Here is a 20,856-nt window from a genome sequence, read left to right as displayed (position 1 = left end):
GGTATTAAATTGGACAAAACTGTTACCAACAGCCATTCCAAAGCACTGGACATTAATAAACTGTAGAACACAAGTTGAGAAGCTTTGCATTCTTGAAATCTGCTTGAACTTTGGTTAAGACCAGGAAGAGTCTATGGCCCTTTTGTCTAGAGCTATTTCCACTCCCATCTTAGCCCACAGCCCAGTTTGGTCAGCAAGAATTACACTTTTATTAGTATGATGGTTAATAATGAGTGTCAACTTGATTGTATATGTTGCCAGGCAAGATAATGATGATTTTCCTCAGAAGGTACCTGCAATACCCATTTGCTTCTAGACCAATAACTCAAGTCCTGCAGGTCCCTAGAGGTGAGGTTGAGAGTGTGACCCAGGAGGAGGTGCGCTACACTCAAAAAGAACTGTTCTCGGCTGGGCACGGTGGCTCACGCCTGTAATCCCAGCACTTTGGGAGAACGAGGTGGGCGGATCATGAGGTCAGGAGTTTGAGACCAGTCTGGCCAACATAGTGAAACCCCGTCTCTACTAAAAATACAAAAAATTAGCCAGGTGTGGTGTTGTGCACCTGTAATCCCAGCTACTTGGGAGGCTGAGGCAGGAGAATCACATGAATCCGCGAGGCGGAGGTTGCAGTGAGGCGAGATTGTGCCACTGCACTCCAGCCTGGGCGACAGAACAAGACTCCCTAAAACAAAACAAAACAAAAAAGAACTGTTCTCTAATTTATATAAACAGCAATCTGGAGAACAGGCATGGGAATGGATATTAAGGGTATGGGATAATGGTGGAAGGCACATAGAGTTGGATCAGGATGAATTTATTGATTTGGGTGCACTAAGTAGGGACTCTGCATTTAATGTTGCAGCTCAGGAAGTTAAAATAAGGTTCTAATAGTTTATTTGCTTGGTTAGCTGAAATATGCATTAAAAGATGGCCCACTGTGAGGGAGCTGGAAATGCCTGATATCTCTTGGTTTAATGTAGAGGAAGGGATCCAAAGGCTTAGGGAGATTGAGATGGTGGAGTATCCAATACTCACTTTAGACCTACTCATCGCAGCCGGGAGGGTCCAGAAGATATACCCTTGACCAATGCCTTGTGACTACCAATGCTTTGTAGTCACTCAACTACAAAATTGAAATACGACGGGAATAACTGGATCCCAAAGTGGCAGGGGCCAAGTGACAGCACTCAACCATCAAAGGCAAGGTAAGCGTAGCTACCGTAATGGACAACAGAGGCAAAGTGACAATCAGAATAGTCTGACTCATGTAGAGCTCTGGCATTGGCTAATTAATCACAGTGTTCCTAGAAGTGAAACAGACAGGAAGCCTACTGCATTCCTACTTAATTTATACAAACAGAAAAATTCTAGGTCGAATAGATGAAAGACTAATTTGAATTATAAAAAGTGAATCATGGCCCCTCAATCAAATGGAAATCAATCAATTTCCAGACTTTAGCCAGTTTACAGACCCAGAACCTCTTGAATGAAGGCGAGGCCAGGTTCCCTTGAGGAAGGACCCCACTACATTACTGACAATTTATGCAGTGAATCTTTCTCCCATCCTTCCCCAAGGAGACCTCCATCCAACCTTTCACTTTGGGGACTACTGGACACTGGCTCTGAGCTGACGTTGATTCCAGGGGACTTAAAACATCATCGTGGTCCTCCAGTTAAACTAGGGGCTCATGGAGGTCAAGTAATTAATGGAGTTTTAGCTTAGGTCTGACTTACAGTGGGTCCAGTGGGTCCCTGGACTCATCCTGTGGTCATTACCCCAGTGCCAGAATGCAGAATTGGCACAGACATACTTAGAAGCTGGCAGAACTCCCACATGGGTTCCCTGACAGCTAGGGTGAGGGCTATCATGGTGGGAAAGGAAGCCCTTACAGCTGCCTCTACCTAAAAAAATAGTAAATCAAAAACAATATCGCATCCCTGGAGGGACTCCAGAGATCAGTGCCACCATCAAGGACTTGAAAGATACAGAAGTGGTGATTCCCACCACATCCCCGTTAACTCTCCCATTTGGCCTGTGCAGAAGACAGATGGATCTTGGATAGTGGATTATCATAAGCTTAACCAAGTGGTGACTCCAATTGCAGCTGCTGTACCAGATGTGGTTTCATTGCTTCAGCAAATTAACACATCTCCTGGTACCTGGTATGCAGCCATTGACTCTGCAAATGCCTTTCTCCACTCCTGTCCATAAGGACCACCAGAAGCAATCTGCCGTCAGCTGGCAAGGCCAGCAATATACCTTTACTGTCCTACCTCAGGGGTATATCAACTCTCCAGCTTTTTGTCATAATCTTAGTTGGAGAGATCTTGATCACTTTTCGCTTCCGCAAGATATCACACTGGTCCATTACATTGATGACATTATGCAGAGTGGATTCAGTGATCAAGAAGTAGCAAACACACTGGACTTATTGTGACATTTGCATGCCAGAGGATGGGAAACAAATCCGACTAAAATTCAGGGACCTTCTGTCTCAGTAAAATTTCTAGGGATCCAGTGGTGTGGGGCCTGTCCAGATATTCCCTCTAAGGTAAAGGATAAGTTGCTGTGTTTGGCCTCTCCTACAACCAAGAAAGAGGCACAATGCCTAGTGGGCATATGTGGATTTTGGAGGCAACACGTTCCTTATTTGGGTGTATTACTCCAGCCCATTTACTGAGTGACCTGAAAGGCTGCCAGTTTTGAGTGGGGTCCAGAACAGGAGAAGGCTCTGCAACAGGTCCAGACTGCTGTGCAAGCTGCTCTGCCACCTGGGCCATATGACCCAGCAGATCCAGTGGTGTTTAATGTGTCAGTGGCAGATAGGGATGTTGTTTGGAGCCTTTGGCAGGCTCCCATAGGTGAATCGCAATGGAGACTTCTAGGATTTTGGAGCAAGGCCTTGCCATATTCTGCAGATAACCACTCTTTTTTTTTTTTTTTTGAGATGCAGTGTCACTCTCGCCAAGCTGGAGTGCAGTGGTGCGATCTCGGCTCACTGCAACCTCCACCTCCTGGGTTCAAGCGATTCTCCTGCCTCAGGCTCCCAAGTAGCTGGGAATACAGGTGTGCGCCACCACTTTCAGCTAATTTTGTATTTTAGTAAAGATGGGGTTTCACCATGTTGGCCAGGATGGTCTCAATCTCTTGACCTCGTGATCTGCCCACCTCAGCCTCCCAAAGTGCTGATTACAGATGTGAACCACCATGCCCAACCAACTACTCTCCTTTTGAGAGTCAGTTCTTGGCCTGTTACTGGGCTTTGGTGGAAACTGAATGTTTGACTATGGGTCATCAAGTCACCATGTGACCTGAACTGCCTATCATGAGCTAGGTGCTTTCAGACCCATCTAACCATGAAGTGGGTTGTGCATAGCAGCATTCCATCATCAAATGGAAGTGGTATATGCGTCATCGGGCTCAAGAAGGTCCTGAAGGCACAAGTAAATTACATGAGGAAGTGGCTCAAATGCCCATGGCCTCCACTCCTGCCACCATGCCTTCTCTCCCCAGTCTGCATCGATGGCCTCATGGGGAGTTCCCTATGATCAGCTGACAGAGGAAAAGAAGATTAGGGCCTGCTTCACAGACGGTTCTGCATGATATGCAGGCACCACCCAAAAGTGGACAGCTGCAGCACTACAGCCCCTTTCTAGGACATCCCTGCAGGACAACGATGAAGGGAAATCTTCCCAGTGGGCAGAACTTAGAGCAGTGCACCCAGCTGTGCACTTTGCATGGGAGGAGAAATGGCCAGATGTGTGATTATATACTGATTCATGGGCTGTAACCAATAGTTTGGCTGGATGGTCAGGGACTTGGAAGGAGCATGACTGGAAACTTCGTGACAAAGAAATTTGGGGAAGAGGTATGTGGATGGACCTCTCTGAGTGGTCAAAGACTGAAGATATTTGTATCCCGTGTGAGTGCTCACCAACGGGTGACCTCAGCGGAGGAGGAGTTTAATAATCTAATGGATAGGACGACCCATTTTGTGGACACCACTCAGCCTCTTTCCCCAAAACCCCCTGCCATCGCCCATGGCCAACAAAGCGGCCATGGTGGCAGGGATGGAGGTTATGCATGGGCTCAGCAACATGGACTTCCACTCACCAAGGCTGACCTGGCTATGGCCACTGCTGAGTGCCCAATTTGCCAGCAGCAGAGACCACCACCAAGGCCTCAGTATGTCACCATTCCTTGGGTGATCAGCTGCTACCCGGTGGCAGATTGATTATACTGGACCTCTTCCATCATGGAAAGGGCAAAGGATTGCCCTCACTCAAATAGACACTTACTCTGGATATGGGTTTGCCCATCCTGTATGCAATGCTTCTGCCAAGACTACCATTTGTGGAATGCTTTTTGTTGTTGTTGTTGTTGTTTTGAGACGGGGTCTCACTGTATTGCCCAGGCTGGAGTACAGTGGCACAATCTTGGCTCTCTGCAACATCCGCCTCCCGGGTTCAAGTGATTCTCCTGCCTCAGCCTCCCAAGTAGCTAGGATTACAGGCACCCGCAACCACACCCAGCTAATTTTTGTATTTTCAGTACAGATGGGGTTTCACCATGTTGGCCAGGCTGGCCTTGAACTCCTGACCTCAAGTGATCTGCTCGCCTTGGCCTCCCAAAGTGCTGGGATTACAGGCATGAGCCACCGCACCTGGCCAACTTATGGAATGCCTTATCCACCATTATGGCATTCCACGCAGCACAGCATCTGACCAAGGCATTCACTTGGCAGCTAAAGAAGTGCGACAGTAGGCTGATGCTCATGGAATTCACTGGTCTTACCATGTTCTCCATCATCCTAAAGCAGCTGGATTGACAGAACGGTGGAATGGCCTATTGAAGTCACAATTATAACACCAACTAGGTGACAATACTTTGCAGGACTGGGGGAAAGTTCTCCAGAAGGCTGTGTATCCTCTGAATCAGTGTCCAGTACATGGTACTGTTTCTCCCACAACCAGGATTCACGGGTCCAGGAATCAAGGGGTGGAAGTGGAAGTGGAAGTGGCACCACTCACCATCACTCCTAGTGATCCACTAGCAAAATTTTTGCTTCCTCTCCTGCAACATTATGTTGTGGTGGCCTAGAGGTCTTAATTCCAGAGGGAGGAGTGCTGCCACCAGGAGACACAACAATGATTCCATCACACTGGAAGTTAAGATTGTCACCTGGACACTTTGGGCTCCTCCTCCCTTTAAGTCAACAGGCTCAGAAGGGAGTTACAATGTTGGTTAAGGTGACTGACCCAGACTATCAAGATGAAATCAGTCTACAATTCCACAACGGAGGTAAGGAAGAGTATGCATGGAATACAGGAGATCCATTAGGGCATCTCTTAGTATTACCATGCCCTGTGATTAAGGTCAATGCGAAACTACAACAGCCAAATCCAGGCAGGACTACAAATGACCTGGACCGTTCAGGAATGAAGGTTTGGGTCACTCCACCAGGAAAAAAAACCATCACCTGCTGAGGTATCTGGGGAAGGCAAAGTTAATACAGAATGGGTAGAAGGTAGTCATCAATACCAGCTATGACCACGTGACCAGCTGCAGAACTGAGGACTGTAACTGCCATGAGTATTTCCTCCTTCGTTTGTTAAAAACATGTTTGTGTATGTATACACTTGTACTAATATCTTCACTTTATATTTCCTTTTCCTTTATCATGTGACATAAGATTTATTGATTTCATAACAGCATTTAAGTATTGTTAACTTTATGTAATAGTATTTGGGTTGGGGATTGGTGTGTTTCTGGTTGTATGAAGGATAGTTTTATTATATTACGTGTAACTATGACATTATTATCTTTATTTGAAAATTACACATGATCTCAGGAGATGTGTATGGGNCTCTTTTTTTTTTTTTTTTTGAGATGCAGTGTCACTCTCGCCAAGCTGGAGTGCAGTGGTGCGATCTCGGCTCACTGCAACCTCCACCTCCTGGGTTCAAGCGATTCTCCTGCCTCAGGCTCCCAAGTAGCTGGGAATACAGGTGTGCGCCACCACTTTCAGCTAATTTTTGTATTTTTAGTAAAGATGGGGTTTCACCATGTTGGCCAGGATGGTCTCAATCTCTTGACCTCGTGATCTGCCCACCTCAGCCTCCCAAAGTGCTGATTACAGATGTGAACCACCATGCCCAACCAACTACTCTCCTTTTGAGAGTCAGTTCTTGGCCTGTTACTGGGCTTTGGTGGAAACTGAATGTTTGACTATGGGTCATCAAGTCACCATGTGACCTGAACTGCCTATCATGAGCTAGGTGCTTTCAGACCCATCTAACCATGAAGTGGGTTGTGCATAGCAGCATTCCATCATCAAATGGAAGTGGTATATGCGTCATCGGGCTCAAGAAGGTCCTGAAGGCACAAGTAAATTACATGAGGAAGTGGCTCAAATGCCCATGGCCTCCACTCCTGCCACCATGCCTTCTCTCCCCAGTCTGCATCGATGGCCTCATGGGGAGTTCCCTATGATCAGCTGACAGAGGAAAAGAAGATTAGGGCCTGCTTCACAGACGGTTCTGCATGATATGCAGGCACCACCCAAAAGTGGACAGCTGCAGCACTACAGCCCCTTTCTAGGACATCCCTGCAGGACAACGATGAAGGGAAATCTTCCCAGTGGGCAGAACTTAGAGCAGTGCACCCAGCTGTGCACTTTGCATGGGAGGAGAAATGGCCAGATGTGTGATTATATACTGATTCATGGGCTGTAACCAATAGTTTGGCTGGATGGTCAGGGACTTGGAAGGAGCATGACTGGAAACTTCGTGACAAAGAAATTTGGGGAAGAGGTATGTGGATGGACCTCTCTGAGTGGTCAAAGACTGAAGATATTTGTATCCCGTGTGAGTGCTCACCAACGGGTGACCTCAGCGGAGGAGGAGTTTAATAATCTAATGGATAGGACGACCCATTTTGTGGACACCACTCAGCCTCTTTCCCCAAAACCCCTGCCATCGCCCATGGCCAACAAAGCGGCCATGGTGGCAGGGATGGAGGTTATGCATGGGCTCAGCAACATGGACTTCCACTCACCAAGGCTGACCTGGCTATGGCCACTGCTGAGTGCCCAATTTGCCAGCAGCAGAGACCACCACCAAGGCCTCAGTATGTCACCATTCCTTGGGTGATCAGCTGCTACCCGGTGGCAGATTGATTATACTGGACCTCTTCCATCATGGAAAGGGCAAAGGATTGCCCTCACTCAAATAGACACTTACTCTGGATATGGGTTTGCCCATCCTGTATGCAATGCTTCTGCCAAGACTACCATTTGTGGAATGCTTTTGTTGTTGTTGTTGTTGTTTTGAGACGGGGTCTCACTGTATTGCCCAGGCTGGAGTACAGTGGCACAATCTTGGCTCTCTGCAACATCCGCCTCCCGGGTTCAAGTGATTCTCCTGCCTCAGCCTCCCAAGTAGCTAGGATTACAGGCACCCGCAACCACACCCAGCTAATTTTGTATTTTCAGTACAGATGGGGTTTCACCATGTTGGCCAGGCTGGCCTTGAACTCCTGACCTCAAGTGATCTGCTCGCCTTGGCCTCCCAAAGTGCTGGGATTACAGGCATGAGCCACCGCACCTGGCCAACTTATGGAATGCCTTATCCACCATTATGGCATTCCACGCAGCACAGCATCTGACCAAGGCATTCACTTGGCAGCTAAAGAAGTGCGACAGTAGGCTGATGCTCATGGAATTCACTGGTCTTACCATGTTCTCCATCATCCTAAAGCAGCTGGATTGACAGAACGGTGGAATGGCCTATTGAAGTCACAATTATAACACCAACTAGGTGACAATACTTTGCAGGACTGGGGAAAGTTCTCCAGAAGGCTGTGTATCCTCTGAATCAGTGTCCAGTACATGGTACTGTTTCTCCCACAACCAGGATTCACGGGTCCAGGAATCAAGGGGTGGAAGTGGAAGTGGAAGTGGCACCACTCACCATCACTCCTAGTGATCCACTAGCAAAATTTTGCTTCCTCTCCTGCAACATTATGTTGTGGTGGCCTAGAGGTCTTAATTCCAGAGGGAGGAGTGCTGCCACCAGGAGACACAACAATGATTCCATCACACTGGAAGTTAAGATTGTCACCTGGACACTTTGGGCTCCTCCTCCCTTTAAGTCAACAGGCTCAGAAGGGAGTTACAATGTTGGTTAAGGTGACTGACCCAGACTATCAAGATGAAATCAGTCTACAATTCCACAACGGAGGTAAGGAAGAGTATGCATGGAATACAGGAGATCCATTAGGGCATCTCTTAGTATTACCATGCCCTGTGATTAAGGTCAATGCGAAACTACAACAGCCAAATCCAGGCAGGACTACAAATGACCTGGACCGTTCAGGAATGAAGGTTTGGGTCACTCCACCAGGAAAAAAAACCATCACCTGCTGAGGTATCTGGGGAAGGCAAAGTTAATACAGAATGGGTAGAAGGTAGTCATCAATACCAGCTATGACCACGTGACCAGCTGCAGAACTGAGGACTGTAACTGCCATGAGTATTTCCTCCTTCGTTTGTTAAAACATGTTTGTGTATGTATACACTTGTACTAATATCTTCACTTTATATTTCCTTTTCCTTTATCATGTGACATAAGATTTATTGATTTCATAACAGCATTTAAGTATTGTTAACTTTATGTAATAGTATTTGGGTTGGGGATTGGTGTGTTTCTGGTTGTATGAAGGATAGTTTTATTATATTACGTGTAACTATGACATTATTATCTTTATTTGAAAATTACACATGATCTCAGGAGATGTGTATGGGTTCAAGTTGACAAGGGGTGGGCTTGTAATGTTAATACTGTCAACTTGATGGGATTGAAGGATGCAATATTGATCCTGGGCATGTCTGCGAGGGTGTTACCAAAGGAGATTAACATTTGAGTCAGTGGGCTGGGGAAAGCAGACCCACCCTTACCTGGGTAGGCACCATCTAATCAGCCACCAGGGAATACAGAGCAGGCAGAAACACATGAAGAGGTGAGATGGGCCTAGCCTCCCAGCCTATATCTTTCTCCCAAGCTGGTTGCTTCCTGCCCTCGAACATCAGACTCCAAGTTCTTCAGTTTGGGGACTCGGATTAGCTCTCCTTGCTTCTTAGCTTGCAGACAGTCTATTGTGGGACCTTGTGATCATGTAAATCAATAATAAATTCCCTTTTGGAGATACATCCTATTAGTTTTGTCCCTCTAAGAGAACTCTGACTAAAACAAGTAGTGTGGGGCTCGTGACAAAAACTGATAGCTTTGCTGCCAAAGGGGGGTCCTGTCACATGACAGAGCTGTTGTCCACAGCAAATACCAACTCACACTACTGGAATTATAAATTCCACTATTTGAATAACCACTGCTCAATTCAGAATTTAGCAGCTTTTCTGAAGGAACCATAAATAGGAATTCAATGGTTCCTATAGTAGGAACTGGACTTGGTAATCCCAGCCTGTAATCCCAGCACTTCGAGAGACCAAGGTGGGCGGATCACTTGAAGCCAGGAGATTGAGACCAGCCTGGCCAACACAGTAAAATCCTATCTCTACAAAAAATACAAAATCGTAAAAACTAGCTGGGCGCTAATTTTTATTATTTAGATGGTATGCACCTGTAATCCCAGCTACTCAGGAGGCTGAGGCAGGAAAATCGCTTGAACATAGGAGGCAGAGGCTGCAGTGAGCCGAGATCATGCCACTGCACTCCAACCTGCGTAACAGAGCGAGACTCTGTCTCAAAAAAAAGTTCCTATAGTAGTAGTGGCATACCTGTGACCCATTTATAACAGACAAATGTGGGTGGGAAGCCCTATTCTGTGCTCGTCCAGCCTACTTTACATATAAAGTATTATTGTAACTCCAGATTATGACAGGGAAAATGCTGAGAAATGAGTTCATTAAAGAGCTTTTAAAAGCCTAACAGATTATAATGTCAAAGAATTCCATGAAAAGCAACTATTCAGTTGCTTTTACTATTCAGTTATGCCTTTTTCCTATTCTATCTCTGACAACTATTATTACTAGTCACGCTTTGGGAGCTGTTATGAACCAAAAACTAAAAAGGATGTCTATAACTAGTTTTGATAGAGGCAGGAGGCAAACAAATGTCTAGGCAGACAGGGGTGGGTCCTCAGTGAAACCCGAACTTTAATCCGAAAACTGTCCTGGGTAAATCCTCGGATTGGGTTGAGAACCTGCCTTCCCGTTTGGCATGACTGATCCCTATCCTTCACCTATTTAACCTGTACCTACCCTTTCCTAATTGGTTTTCTACACTGTCCTGCCCACCTTTGAGTAGTGTCTTTGCTTTGACCTTTTTTGCATACTCACAAACCAATCAGCACACACTCCCCATTCTGAATCAATAAAGAGCCCCAGGCTCAGCCATATTGGGGAACTTTCCTGTCTTCGGGTAGTAGAACCACCCACCACGTTCTCTTTTTGCTAAGAGCTTTCCTTTCGATTAATAAATTCTACTCCACTCACGTGCCTAATTCGTCCTGCTCGTGAGACAAGAACTTGGACCTAGTTGAGCTAAGGAGCAAAAATCCTTCATCAGCTTCATGGTCAAAGAGAACTTAAAAGGACATCTGTGCCATCCTTAACAACATACCATAAAAGCCCAGTGAATTTAATTTTCCCCAGAAATATATAATGACATTTACATGATACAATCTACTCAAAACTTTTCCTAATATAAGGCACAGGGTAAAATACAGCCAAAACACCAATACATTTTAAATATAATTTACCAGAATGCAGATTATCAAAGGGCAGCTTTTATCCATTGTAATCTTTCCCCTACCCAGCCCTCAGCATCCCCACACCCCACACACACACACTCCCAGATGACTTCCTGGGCTGAGAGTGGTTCATGGAATATGAACAGTAGCTAAAATGCAGCCTAAGAGGGTAAAACCGATAGAAAATTACACAGTTGCAAAGTGGGAAGGTCATGAGGCTATGAGCACATCTACCTAGCCACTTAGCATCTGTATTTCATCAACAGTTAAGCTATTCTTTACCTGTCACCACATAAATAGAATACGATTTTAAAATACACACACACACACACACACACACACACACACACCCCTACCTTATGGAAAATGATCCTAAAAAGGTAATGCTAGTATCATTTTTCAAGTTAAAGTACTATTGTTTTTTTTTCCCCAGAAATCCCCAGTTTTCAATAAATTAAAGAGATTATTCAATGTTATAGTTATTCCACTCTGAAACATGTATAAGTACAATATACTCTTTAAATGCTCTAGAGATGTTAAACTGGTTCTTCGAGTATTCCAAAATTAATTTTAATAAATTCATGTATGAATTTCATCTAACACGGAATCACTTGAAGTTTACTATTCAGTTATGCCTTAACTGCTTAGTTACATATTTTATGGATAAAAGGATATGACACTATTATTTTCAAATCTGGATGTTCAGGAGGATCAAAAAATGAACGCTTGTGAATAAGAAGCATTTACTCTAAAAAAAAAAAAACTCTCATTGACCATTTATACTATTCCTCTTCTATCCATACAGAAAATAAAGTTAACTTTAAATAGATTTGTGAGTAAGAGTCAAGAGAATTTGAAAGCTGGGAACAGAAGTTCCTATGCTTTACTGAAGCACCAGTTTAATCTGACACTCAACTGTGGCCTTGAATGAGTCACCTTTCGGGGCTGAGTTCTCTAATCTGTAAAATGAGAGTGTTATGTTAAATGTTTACTGAGGTTGATTATTCTATCAGCTACTTGTAATTTGGCTGCATCATTTCAGTTAGCTATAAATAAACCTCCTAAGACCCTCACTGTGAATATGAACTATTATTTCATATATCAAGTATTCTCAATCATAACTGAGTTGAGATTTATTAAAAAACAAAAGCTTTTTGGCAAAGGAAGGGACTGAAAACAAATTCACCAGTGCACGGTGCCCTGCTTGAGCCAATCTGAGTAGAGCTTAAGAAACTCCACCCAGTTCTGGCTAACATCAAAGGAGACTCAACACCACTCTGCCAGAAAATAAGCCCCGTATTATCTAACCAGGCACCAAGGGAACACACAGTTTTCAAGCACAGCACTTTGTATATCTGATCTTTCATTCTGACGACATGCCTGAAGTGAAACTATCAGTGAGCAGGGTTTTTGAAAATAGGTAAACTAAGGCAAGAGGCAACTACATGGCATGATGATAAAATACTCTCTTAACTACAGTCTCACTATTAAGAGCTAGGTGCTCATAAACAGGAAATAAGAATATAGGATGAGGCCACAGTACTTTCTCTGTTGTATGCTTTACTTTGGATAGTTTACAAACTCTGGAATTAATTACTGTACTAAAAATATTTTACAGGTCTATATAGATTAAACAGTGTTTGTTAATATCTAACTTAATTACACAGAAGTTCTGAAGAACCTTTTAAGTTCCATGAAGTCCTCCTGAAAATTTTAGGTCATTCGCATCTAGAGCCATTCACTTGCAGTCTGTGCTCATTCTGTCTGATGAGAAATTGGCAATCTGGTTTACCAATGGCCTGTTGCTGTCTCTGTCCTCTTCTATTTATCCCTTGAAAGGTGCTACTAGGAGAGCTAAAATGAAAGGAAAAAAAACTCACGAAAAGCTAGAACAGAGCTTGAGCAACATAGCAAAACCCCATCTCTACAAACACGTGCAAAAATTAGCCAGGCATGGTGGCACGTGCCCTGTAGTCCCCGCTACTCAGGAGGCTGAGGTGGGAGGACTGATTGAGCCCAGGAGGTCGAGGCTGCGGTGAGCCACTATTGCACCACTGCACTCCGGCGTGAGCAACAGAGTGAAACCTTGATTCAAAAAAAAAAAAAAAAAAAGCAAGAATAGAAGCCTAACTCCCACCATCATACTCACTTTTCCTAACCACTGTAGTACTTTCATTTTACTGTGTCATATTAGCCAAATTTCTACCAACATTCATTTGCAGTAGGCAGCATTCTCTTTTTAAAAGTACAGAATCCTATTTCTTAATTTGAAAGTGGGAAAGAAAACGTACACCCCTGGAAAGACCATTGTTCATCCCAGAGATGGTTCTATTGAAGATGTCTGAATTTTTGGTTCTGGTGTGAAAAAGGAAGAAAAATATTTTGGCAACATGGGAACTTCCAGGAAATAAAGCAGATATAGATATGGTATCAAAGTAGGGAGAAGGTATACAGGCCCAGGAGCCCTAGGAGGCAAAAGAAAGGAAGTTAATACAATGCTAAAGACAAGCTTGGTATCTTTCGAAATCTTGCCTCCTGTCAGTTTCAGCAGAAAGGAAGAAACTTTCTTCTCAGTGACCTGGACTACTTTAGAGACAACGTTGTAAGTGATAACTTTGTTTCTTTGAGGCAAATCATTTTGAGTTCCAAACAACCCATTTATTAAAATTTTAATAATTATTACTAAAGGGAGGATACTGCTTATAATGTTCCCTTACATTTTCTCTATAATCGATAGCCTGTCCTTTTTTGGGTGAGTGGGTGGGTTATGGACAAGACACATAACCGTAAAGATATCTGGGTTAATATTTTATTTTATACGTTGTTATTTTATAAGTTTGTTAAATGCATGACATTTAAATGACAGAGAATTCTAAAGCCAACACTAAGCTGCTATCCTAGGACATTAGTGAGAATGCTGTGGCCAAAATACAGTGCTTGTTCCTCAGGCTTGAAAGGAACCCCACGTTGCAGCCAGTGTGGGAGATCATTTATTATCTTGATGGATACAAGTAAAGCCTGCTTCATAATAATTTCATATTCAACATCAGATTTTTTTTTAGTATGCCTAGCAGGTTTTTAGTTACTAATTAACTTTATTACCCAGATTTGTTTCTTACTGAACTTCTTTCAGAGGCCTGTTACACATCAAGCAGAACTTTGTCTGGCAGTTGTATTGCTTTTAATTTATTTAACCACAAAATCTTGATTTATACTTTCAAGCAAAATGGTATTTTACTTAAAAATAAATCTTTAGCAAGGATATCTATAGGAATCAACTACCATCTTACACAGTTCACAGACATATGATTCCTCAGACAAATCTGAATTTCTCCTGCTTCTCCTCCGAACAAGACTTGCAGACAGCAACAGACAACTGAGGAAGATCTTGACTATCCTGAGCAATGAACTACAATCCCCTGTAAAATATATTAACTGTACACCCCTAGGTTCCTCCCTACACAGTTCAAGGACAACAGCTGTGTGATTACAAACTGATGGAATTCCCAGGCTTGACAGGGTTCTGTTCATAACCACCATTTGTCCTGTTCATCATAGGATTAGCAACAGCAGAGAGCCCTTGATTACTAGAGTAGCTGAGGCCATCAAACAGCTACATTCCTACATGAAAGAACACACGGATACAGGTTTAAAGAAGTTACATTTTACTTTCATGCAGTTACCAAAGAGTCCCCCCCAACCCCCCATTTAAGGGAGCCCTGTCCTCTGGATATAAAAATACTGTATACACTTGCACACACATATTCACATACATAAAACCTTGTATCACAAAGTTAAAAGGTTACCTTGCTTCCTTACAGGAACTATCCAGGCAGCTTGTGTTCAGTCCTGACTAAATGCACTTTGGATCAGGCACCTGCCTTCAACATTTCTGTTTAAATGAATTTCAATCTATTTCTCCAGGAAGAATAAACCAGATACCTCCCACTGTTAGCCATGTGATACAGGCAGCATGATGTCTGAAGTCTGGTTATGTAGGCCAAAATAAGAAATGACAATGACACAGCATTTACATTTCTGATATCACCATCCTTAAGAATGAATCTTCCATTTTATCTGAATTTTTTAAATGAGTAAAACTTTAAAAGATTCTTAATAATACCTAACCCGTCCAAATTTTGAAAAAGGAGCATTTTTTTAAACTTTACATTTATCCCACTTCCTTCCTCTAATTAACACAGAAAACATTCAGAGTTAATCTATACCAATCCAAAATTATTTCTAATCACATTCTAAAGGCTTTTTTTTTTTGGGGAGACAGGGTCTTGGCCTGTTGGCCCAGGCTGGAGAATACAGTGGCATGATCTCGGCTCACTGCAACCTCCAACTCCTGGGTTCAAGTGATTCTCCTGCCTCAACCTCCTGAGTAGCTGCGATTGCAGGCGTGCATACCACCATGCCTGGCTAATTTTTGTATTTTCAGTAGAGAGGAGGTTTCATCATGTTGGCCAGACAGGTCTCAAACTACTGGCCTCAAGTGGCCACCTCTTGAGGCCACCTCGGCCTCCAAAGAGCTGGGATTACAGGCATGAGCCACCGTGCCTGGCTCTAAAGGCATACACCAGTTCTAATGATCTAGGATCAAATCCCCTCACTTTAATAGATGAAAAAAAATGAGAAATGGAAAAAACAAGCCACTTATAAATGAGGCTGGGACAAAGGATCAGGCTAAAAGAGCCAGAGAACACCAACAGAAGAAGAGCATGACAAAATAAGCAAAATCTTGTAGTTTTGTAGTTTCTGCTTTTATCTAAAACAATGACTTCACTGTACTTTGAATACTTTTTGAATTATACCACTTATATATACCTTTACCTACCTACTACTTATACCTACCTATTTTTTTTCTTCTTCAAGGAGGGAGGCAGGCAGGAAGAATCCTGAACATCAGGAAAACATTCCACCTGATCTTTAAAGGGACCCCAATGCCTAGATGTCTTTTTCTTTTTTTTTTTTTTTTCTTTTTTTTTGTAAATCCACACTCTTTCCTGTGATATCAAGGCTGACTGAGAAGACTTAGTCCTATCACCTACCATAGTCATCAGCAGCTTTCCATGTGGGGTCTCCCTACAATTTAGTCACATGGGACCATCTGCCATCTTACATTATCACTGTACACCCTATGCTCATTTGCTCTCCACACTTGAAGTTATCTTCTCTCCCTCCTCATTTGTGAAAGTCTTGAAATCAAGGTCCACATCAATCATCTTACCACCTTTTCTATGACTCCTTTTTAGAATCTTTCTCCTAGTGGTATTCAAACCTAATACATCATCTGTACTTACAACAGTAGAGTCTGGTCTATACTGTAGTTCAGTGGTCCCCAAACCTTTTTGGCATCAGGGACAGGTTTCGTGGAAAACAATTTTCCACAGATAGCAGGAGAGGTGAGGGGGAGGAGATGGTTTCGGGATGAAACTCTTCCACCTCAGATCATCAGGCATTCTCACAGGATTCTCATAGGAGCATGCAACCTAGATCCATCGCATGCTCAGTTCACAATAGGGTTCACGCTCCTATAAGAATCTAAAGCTGATCTGACAGAAGGCAGAACTCAGGCACACTCATCGCAAAGTTAATGTAATGCTGTTCACCTGCTGCTCACCTCCTGCCATGCAGTCCAGTTCCTAACTGGCCATGGACTGGTCCCAGTCTGCAGACCGAGTGTTGGGGACCCCTACTGTAGTTAGTTGTATATACCAGCTCCTGTAAACTGCTTGGTCCCAGAAGAGAAGGACCACATCAAAGTGATGTGCATACCGTCTCTGTTCCTAGATTACACAGGAGACAGGCCAAAATGATAAAAACCAACAAAACAAGGGGCTAAAAACACATTTCTAAAATGACACAATGGAAGTTATTAGAAATAGAATCTAATTTGAAATTAATCAAAAGTTCCAAAATTACAAAACCTCTTCACAACTATAAAAAGAATAAACAGATTCAAGGCTGAAGGGTTATCAACAATTATGAATATTCACCTTGGCCAGGCGCTGTGGCTCATGCCTGTAATCCCAGCACTTTGGGAGGCTGAGGTGGGCGGATTACGAGGTCAAGAGATTGAGACCAGCCTGGCCAACAAGGTGAAACCCCTCTCTACCAAAAATACAAAAATTAGCTGGACGTGGTGGTGCACACCTGTAGTCCCAGCTACTTGGGAGGCTGAGGCAGGAGAATCTCTTGAACCTGGGAGGTGGAGGTTTCAGTGAGCCGAAATCACACCACTGCACTCCAGCCTGGGTGACAGAGCAAGACTCTGTCTCAAAAAATAAAAAAAAGGAATATTCACCTCATTTCGTCCACTTTCTAAACTCAAACTTTCTTGAGTTTGTACAAGAGCAAGCATGTTTTCTGGAATTATGGAAAGAAAGCCAGTAAGGAGTAACCGTATGAATCAGCTCTCCATGCTGGTCATCTTATCATTATTAGGCAAAGCAATAAAAATAGCTCTCTCTGCTTTTAGAAAAGCATGACCTGATGCAATATAGCAAAAACAAATATTCAAGATGGTTGACCAGTTACTGGCCTGCCATGGTGACTCACACCTGTAATTCCAGAACTTTGGGAGGCCAAAGCAGGAAGACCACTTGAGCCCAGGAATTCAAGACTAGTCTGGGCAAGATGGCAAGACACCATCTCTACAAAAAAAAAATTTTTTAATTAGCTGGGCTTGGTAGTGTGTGCCTGTAGTGCCAGCCTCTCAGGAGGTTGAGGCAGTAGGATTCCTTGAGCCCAGGAGCTTGAGAATGCAGTGAGCTATGATTACAACATTGTACTCCAGTCTGGGCGAGAAAGTGAGACCACATCTCTGAGAGACAGAGAGAGAAAGACAGAAAGGTATCAGCTACTACCATCATGTTAATATGATCATATAAATATAAAACTTTTATAATTATTAAAATATTAAATCTCTATAGTTACCAGCTCATATTATCTGTCAGAAAGTAATAAGCATATCATGTAACTTTTGGATGACAGTGCTGAGGAGATTGGAAGAAAGGAAGAATATTCATACTTGATCAGCTCTTAGCTTTTGAGAAATATTTTATTAAAGAAAAAATTCTCTTTTGGCTGGGCATGGTGGTTCATGCCTATAATCCCAGCATTCTGGGAGGCTGAGGCAGGAAAACTGCTTGAGCCCAAGAGTTCAAGACCAGCCTGGGCAACACAGTTGAGACTGCGTCTCCACAGAAAACATTTTAAAATTAGCCTGCACACCTGTGGTCCCAGCTACTTGGGAGGCTGAGGTGGGCGGATCACTTGAGCAAGGGAAGTTCAAGGCTGCAGTGAGCTGTGATAGCACCACTGCTCCAGCCTGGGCTACAGAGCGAGGCCCTGTCTTGAAAACGATAACAAAAGAAAAGAAAAACTTCTCCCATTAAGCAAAGTGAAGTTTCACTCTACTTTACATCAGTGAAAATGAAGAAAAGTGGAAAGTAGAAGAGGACATAGGAATTTGTGCTGCCAATTCTGTAATTTTGTTTGTTTTTTGTGAGGTTTTTTTTTTTGAGATGGAGATTTTTGTATTTTTAGTAGAGACAGGGTTTCACCATGTTGGTCAGGCTGGTCTCGAACTCCTGACCTCAAGTGATTCGCCCGCCTCAGCCTCCCAAAGTGTTGGGATTTCAGGCGTGAGCCACCATGCCCAGCCTTATAATTGTTTATTTACAATGTGTGTCCCACCCAGAGTTCCCCTTACACTTGAGTTCCTAGATGACTAGGATGGCATCTTTCTCACCTTTTATCCTGGACATCTAAATATAATAAACTTGAAACCTCACAGGCTCTCATTAAATGCACATTTGTACTGCTAGGTGCGTTCTGTTCCATGCCATGATACCAGCCTTCTCTTGCTAGGGTTGATGTTTGCACAGTTGGAAGCACCTTCATGGTTCTTCTAAGTATTGGTTCTAGGCATGACTAGGGTCGAGTAGCTCAGCTTCTCTGAGCAGGAAGGAGAAGATACAAACTCTACGGGAGTACTTAACAAGCATTTTGTAATTGTGGCAAAGGCCTTACTTTGACCTAATATCTTTTTTTTTTTTTTTTTTTGAGACAGAGTCTCGCTCTGTCACCCTGGCTGGAGTGCAGTGGCCGGATCTCAGCTCACTGCAAGCTCCGCCTCCCGGGTTCCCGCCATTCTACTGCCTCAGCCTCCCGAGTAGCTGGGACTACAAGCGCCTACCACCTCGCCCAACTAGTTTTTTGTATTTTTTTAGTAGAGACGGGGTTTCACCATGTTAGCCAGGATGGTCTTGATCTCCCGACCTTGTGATCCGCCCGTCTCAGCCTCCCAAAGTGCTGGGATTACAGGCTTGAGCCACCACGCCCGGCCTTTGACCTAATATCTTACAGATGCTTTCAAAAAGAGGGGTGAGTATCATTAAATGAAAATTGAACAAGCAAAAATTGAAGAGATCTTTCAAGTTATTAGTAACATAACTTTTAATATTTTACCTGAAATACAAGTAAAAATCTGAGTTAAAAGTTTAAAACACACACACACACACACACACACACACACACACACACACACAATCATAATTGCTCAGGGACAGGGTTAAGCAATGTAAGTTTTATTTGCTGTTGTTGTTTTGATTTTGTTTTTTTAAGAGACAAGGCCTCACTATGTTGTCCAGGCTGGAGTGCACTGGCTAGTCACAGGTGTGCTCATTGTGCACTACAGCTTCAAGCTCTGGGGCTCAAGCGATCCTCCAACCTCAGCCTCCCGGGTAGCTGGGACTAGAAGCATGTGCTACTGCACCAAAAATCTCAGTGTTGTTGGTTTTCTTGAAGTAAGGGTAATCATGACACAGAGATATCTCCTTAAAGTTGATTCTGAGAGGCACCCACAATTGAGGGTCACTGAATTAATCAACAATCTACCTAATCCATTCAAGAAAAAATTCACTGAAACGAAATACAACACAGGATTAATACAACTTAACACTAGAAAGACATCACATACCCCCTTGTCAGAAAGGTGTTTTAGAATCAGTTTACTAGATGTAGAATCTGAGGCACGGATTTTTGTGCAAGTGATTTACTAAGAGAGTGCTTCTAGGAGAAACCTATAAGGCCATGAATCTATTAACGTACACCACATTAACAGATTAAGAAACTAAAAGCTCACCTCTCAGAATCAGAAAAGGTTCTGGGAAAAAAAAAACTCAGCAAATTAGGACAGAAGATACATCCTTTATCTGACAAAGGGTAGCTACAAAGAAAAAAGCAAACCTCCCTCAAATAAATATCATTCCCTTGAGCTTGGATAGAAATGAGAGTGTATACTATTGCCACTTCTAATCAATACTGTGCAATGAGCCAAGATAAAACATTAAAGGCATATGCATTGTTTTTAAAAACCATAAGGATTATGAAGTAAAAAAAGATAACTCATTATTTGGAGGCAACCTGAGTACATACATAGAAAACTAAACAACAATTAGAATTAGTAAATTAATTAAGGTTGTGGAACTCTAAAATTAAAAACCCAATTATATTCCTATGTACCAGCAAAAACAATCGGAAATTTAAAAACTTTAAAATACCACCGTGTGCTCATGCCTGTAATCCCAGCACTTTCGGAGGCTGAGGCTGGCAGATCACTTGAAGCCAGAAGTTTAAGACCAGCCTGGCCAACATGGCAAAACCCCATCTCTACTAGAAATACAAAAATTAGCCGGTCATGGTGGCGCATGCCTGTAATCCTAGCTACTTGGCAGGCTGAGGCAGGAGAATCACTTGAACCTGGGAGATGGAGGTTGCAGTGGGCTGAGATTGCGCCACTGCTGTCCAGCCTGGACAATAGAGCAAGATTCTGTCTCAAAAAAAAAAAAAAACCATTTACAATGGCATTTTAAAAATTACCTAAGAATAATTAATAAAAGGTATCTACGACTGCTACATAGAAAACAAAAAAAAAATTGAAAGAAAGACTTAAATAAATGGCAGGATCACAATCATGTACTATTTCCAGATTTGATATTTTAAAGGTATCAACTATCCCCAAACTAATGTGTGTGTGTGTATATATATATATATATATATATATATATATATACACA

General features: G+C 43.0%; 1 protein-coding gene across 16 annotated transcripts in view; it reads right to left on the bottom strand.

The window, feature by feature from the left end:
• The window catches only part of MAP4 (microtubule associated protein 4), a 235,099-nt gene that overhangs the window by 151,447 nt on the left and 62,796 nt on the right, over positions 1 to 20,856 (bottom strand). Inside the window, exon 1 of one of the 16 annotated variants that reach the window (XR_001882165.1) lies at positions 14,575 to 14,697. The exons of the other annotated variants lie outside the window; for them this stretch is intronic. The gene's annotated coding sequence lies outside the window, so the exon portion shown is untranslated. Of the gene's footprint in view, positions 1 to 14,574; positions 14,698 to 20,856 lie in introns of those variants that run through there. 16 annotated transcript variants of the gene reach the window in all.

The sequence above is a fragment of the Rhinopithecus bieti genome, unplaced genomic scaffold (genome assembly GCF_001698545.2).
Source record: "Rhinopithecus bieti isolate Rb0 unplaced genomic scaffold, ASM169854v2 scaffold_39746, whole genome shotgun sequence".
NCBI classification, from domain to species: domain Eukaryota; kingdom Metazoa; phylum Chordata; class Mammalia; order Primates; family Cercopithecidae; genus Rhinopithecus; species Rhinopithecus bieti.
This window is presented reverse-complemented; position numbering and strand designations above follow the sequence as displayed.